Source organism: Aegilops tauschii, chromosome 2, assembly GCF_002575655.3.
Source record: "Aegilops tauschii subsp. strangulata cultivar AL8/78 chromosome 2, Aet v6.0, whole genome shotgun sequence".
Taxonomy (NCBI): Eukaryota; Viridiplantae; Streptophyta; class Magnoliopsida; order Poales; family Poaceae; genus Aegilops; species Aegilops tauschii.
In genome coordinates, this window is record NC_053036.3 from 13624068 (window position 1) to 13629671 (window position 5604).

Genomic DNA, 5604 nt, shown 5'->3' on the forward strand with positions numbered 1-5604 from the left:
TCTTTCCATAAGTACGTATGACTATTTACGGAATACATGCATACATTATATTGACGAACTGGAGCTAGTGCTGTATCGCCCTAGGTTATAACTGTCTCATGATGAATATCAACCAACAGGTCACCGATCCAATGCCTATGAATTTATCCGATATTGTTCTTGCTAAGTTACTACTGCTATCATCACTATTACACTTGCTACAAACTTACTGCTATCACTGTTACCGTTATTGTTGCTGCTGTCACTACTATCAAAACTATCAAACTACTTTGCTACTGATCACTTTGCTGCAGATAATTAATCTCCAGGTGTGGTTGAATTGATAACTCAGCTGCTAATACCTTCAAATATTCTCTGGCTCCCCGTGTGTCGAATCTATAAATTTGGGTTGAATACTCTACCATCAAAAACTATTGCAATCCCCTATACTTGTGGGTTATCAAGACCTTTTTCTGGCGCCGTTGCCGAGGACCATAGCTATATTTATTGAGTCACTTGGGATTATTATCAATTTATCACTATGAAGGATCTTAAGGATGGTAAGACTAATTAAGATATTTCCCTCTAGTATGAGGGGAGGTAAGAAACTGCCATCCAGTTGTGCTTTAGATTCACCTTCTGTTATAGGTAAACTTGCAACACCACCACATGCTATTAATTCTGATATGTCGCAAGTTATTGATGATGCTACTTCTGCTATGGATAGTGCTTATGATGATGCTAGTATGTTGCTTACTGATGATGATGTGCCACTTGGTGACTTTCTTGATAAACAAATTGCTAGAGTAATACAACATGATGTTGTTGAATCTGATGATGAGCTTGAAACTGAAACTCCTGAAACACTTGCTAGAAGTAGCCTTCCTAGATATGAATTGCCTAAGGTACCGGAAGGTTATGTTATGAGTGAACAACGAACCAGAGATATTCTTGCTTGCAGAGATAGATATGATCTAGAAAAATTATTATGCAAGTATAAAGAGAAATCTCTAAATGCTAGAATGAAATATGATCCTAAGTTTGGTACTTCACCTATCTTTATTGATGATAAGGATTATGAATTCTTTGTCGACCTAGAGTCAATTACTTTGGTTGAATCTGATTCTTTCCATGGTTATGAAACTGAAACTGTTGTGGCACATCTTACTAAGTTGAATGACATAGCCACCTTTTTTTATTCATGATGAGAAAACTCGCTATTACTTTATTCTCAAATTATTTCCTTCCTCATTAAAGGGTGATGCTAAAGCTTGGTACAATACTCTTGCTCCTGGTTGTGTGCGTAGTCCCCAGGATATGATTTATTACCTCTATGAAAAATATTTCCTACTCATACGAAACAACCTGCCTTACAGGAAAATATTTAACTTTGTTGAAGCTAAAGAAAAGAGTCTCCCACAAGCTTGGGGGAGGCTTTGCCAATTACTTAACGCTTTGCCTGATCATCCTCTTAAGAAAAATGAAATACTTGATATCTTCTATAATGGACTAACCGATGCTTCTAGGGGCTTCCTAGATAGTTATGCTGGTTGTGTTTTTAGGGAACGAACTGTTGGACAAGCTGAAGAATTATTGAATAACATATTGAAAAATTATGATGATTGGACTCTTCCGGAACCACCGGCTAAACCCACTCCAAAAAGAGGGGTATATTATATCTCAGTCCTGAAGATATGCAAGAGGCAAAGAAATCTATGAAAGAAAAAGGTATTAAAGCTGAGGATGTTAAAAATTTACCTCCTATTGAAGAAATACATGGGATTAATACACCACCAATGCCTAAGGGGTTAGAGGAAAATTCTCTAATGAAGTTTAAAGATAATGACAATCCTCACAATATGCATCCTAGCCAATGCCTTTATGAGTTTGAAAACTATATTAGAAAAAAAGATCACTTCAATGCAAATGTTATGAAACAGTTGAAATATAATTCTGATATGATTGCTCACTTGAGTGACTTGTTATTTGGAATCTAAAATGATGTTAGAGGTGTTGGAAAGCATGCTTCTATGGTTCAAACTCAATTAGAACAAGTTGCTAAATCTCAAAGATAATTGACCAAGATTCACAAAGAGTTAACACTGATGCACCTAGTCCTTCTAAAAAGAAAAATAAAAATGATAGGATTATGCATACTTCTAGTGAACCTGAAATAGAAAGACCTCCTAAGAATGATAATGAAACTTCTATCTCAGATGCTGAAACTCAGTCTGGTAATGAACACTCACCTTCTGATAATGAAAAAGATAATGATGAGGTTCATGCAGACTCCTCAACCAAATAATGAAAAAGAACCAGACAATGATGTTGAGATAGAACCACCTGTTGATCTTGATAACCCACAACCTAAGAATAAAAGATATGACAAAAGAGACTTCATTGCTATAAAACACGGTAAAGAAAGAGAACCGTGGGTTCCAAAACCTATGCCTTTTCCACCCAAGTCAACTAAAAAGAAAGATAATAAAGAATTTGAACGCTTTGCTGAAATGCCGAGGCCAGTCTTTTTGCGTACTCGCTTGACTGATGTCTTAAAAATGCCTCTTTATGCAAAGTATATGAAAGACATCATCACTAATAAGATAAAAAATACCGGAAGCTAAAATCTCCACTATGCTTGCTAACTATACTTTTAAAGATGGAGTACCTAAAAAACTTGGAGATCCGAGAATACCAACTATACCTTGCTCTATCAAAAAGAATTATGTGAAAACTGCTTTCTGTGATTTAGGAGCTGGTGTTAGTGTTATGCATTTCTCTTAGTATAAAAGACTTGACTTAAATATACTCACACCTACTAAAATATCTTTGCAAATGGCTGACAAATCAACTACCATACCTATCGGTATATGTGAGGATGTGCCCGTTGTTGTTGCTAATGTTACTATTTTGACTGACTTTGTTATACTTGAGATGCCCGAGGACCACAACGTGTCGATTATCCTTGGTAGACCCTTGTTGAATAATGCAGGGGATGTTATTGATTGTAATAAAAGCAAGGTCACTTTTCATATTAATGGTAATGAGCAGACGGTGCACTTTCCGAAGAAACAATTCCAAGTGAATGGTATTAATGTTACTGAAAAATCTCCGACAATCACTATTGGAAGTTTTCAAATACCTCTACCTATTGTTAAAAAGGAATATGAAATGCTTATTGGTGGGGAAATTCATATCTCCATTGAGGTAACTTAGTGATTTATGGAAGTTCTTCGGTTTCATGCTAATCGAAAGTGGTTGTTAATAAGACCTGATCAACCTTATTAATGGATCATTTTTTAGAGGTATGAAGTTGATGAATTTAGTAAGCACTACCTTCTGTCCCTACTTTTTGTTTTCTATTTTTATTAGTTAAATAAAATAAAATGCCATGTTTTGTCTGTTTTCTGAATTTCCCGTGCAATAAAAAATGACCCAAAAATAAAAGTTCTCAGAATGCTCTGAAAATGTAATACGATTTTTCTGAATATTTCTAAATTTCTGGTGCAAATAATATCAGAGGTGGGTGCACCGGGTGGGTACAACCCACCTGGGCGCGCCAGGACCCCCAGGCGCGCCCTGGTGGGTTGTGGTCCCCACGTGGGCCCCCTCACTTATCCCTTCAGCACACTTCATCACTTACCTCCAGAAAAAAAATCTCCATTGCTCTCTCTCCCGTGTTCTTGCCCTTAAACCCGCGGATTTCGATCTCTTTGCTCAAAGCTCCATTTCCGAAACTGTTTCGGGAGATTGTTGCTTGGTATGTGACTCCACTATCTGTCCAATTAGTTTTTGTTTTATTGGTTTATACTATGAATAATTAGCTACTCTTGGTGCTGCTGTAGATGAGCTTGCATGATGAATTCTTAGAGTTCTAGGTAGTTTGAATGGTTGTTATGATCTCTATGCATCCCTGTGAGTAGTTGCTATCAATTTTATTGAAGTTATGTTGACAAATTTTTGTCACCCAAAAATTTTCAGAAAATTGTACGCGAACATGATGAACTTGTTTGGAAGGAGTTCTTCGAGGAGGCGATCCTCGGGGGCATCTTCTAATCATAGCTCCGCTCGCTGGTCATATGCTGAGCCAAGTGAAAGTTCCACTCGAGATGCCGCCACCAAAGCATGCTTATGGCCTTGTGATGAGTATATGATGTGTGTGGGCATTAAGGAGGAATTTGAGCAATATGTTCACAATGCCGGTCTCGGTCCCTACATTTTAGATAATTGCGAGCAACACCAACTTCTCACTGAATCATTTGTGAAAGGATTTAAATTCCTTCCCCGTGAGTCTGGGGTGTCATTTATGCTTTATGATAATCCATTTGCCATTTCACTAGAGAGTTTTGCTCACCACTGCAGACTCCCATTTTGGGGTTCGTTTGAAGAACCGCCAAGGGATGAATACCAATCATTCTTGACTAGTCTTTGCTATGGTGAGACGAGGGGAGTGACACAAGGTAGAATAAAGAGCAATCATTTTCCCGCAATTCAGTACTTTGCATTATTTAACGGGAAATGTATAGTAGGCAAGCAAGACTGTAGTACACTTTGTGCTCCAGACTTGAGCCTCATACGCACCGCTCTAACTGGTGAAAGGAATTATAATCTTGGAGTGATTGTTGCATGCAGACTTTAGCATAATGCTAACAGTGGCTATTACTGTGGTGCAATTTATGCCACACGTCTAGCACGAGGGTTGGGTGTTTCACCTTTGCCCTTTGACCCTATCCTACCCACGCAGTATTTAGATTTTGACACCTTAAAGGAGCATAAGATCCTTAAAGGAAAGATTGATAACTTCACTTATAATCTATTGTTTAATCAACAATCTGTTGTGCACACATATTTGCCTGCGCCTGCTCTTTTTGACTATCACAACAAAGGAAGATATTTTGTTCTTGAGAGCGAGGCCCGAGCTCACAACGCAGCAGTGGAGGCAGCATGGCAGGCCGAGGCATCCGCACCGAGAGCCTCCGTGAGCTACCACGCCAACTACTATCCAGGCTACTGATCGACTACCAAGTTAGGCCAAAAGCCTAAGCTTGGGGGAGTACGTGTTTCTCACCGACATTACATTCATGTTCACTTATTCCATTAGTCGGTGTTCACACTTTTTCATTGTATCATCCATGCATAGATTTATTTTTTCTTGCCTTCTTCTTGTGTGTTCGAAAAACCTTATAAAAACCAAAAAAATAGTTGTAGCTAGTTTACTTTCTATGCAGGTGATGTCTACACAACCTTCTTCTTGTAGACGTTGTTGGGCCTCCAAGTGCAGAGGTTTGTAGGACAGTAGCAAATTTCCCTCAAGTGGATGACCTAAGGTTTATCAATCCGTGGGAGGCGTAGGATGAAGATGGTCTCTCTCAAACAAGCCTGCAACCAAATAACAAAGAGTCTCTTGTGTCCCCAACACACCCAATACAATGGTAAATTGTATAGGTGCACTAGTTCGGCGAAGATATGGTGATACAAGTGCAATATGGATGGTAGATATAGGTTTTTGTAATCTGAAATTATAAAAACAGCAAGGTAACAAGCGATAAAAGTCAGCGTAAACGGTATTGCAATGCTAGGAAACAAGGCCAAGGGTTCATACTTTCACTAGTGCAAGTTCTCTCA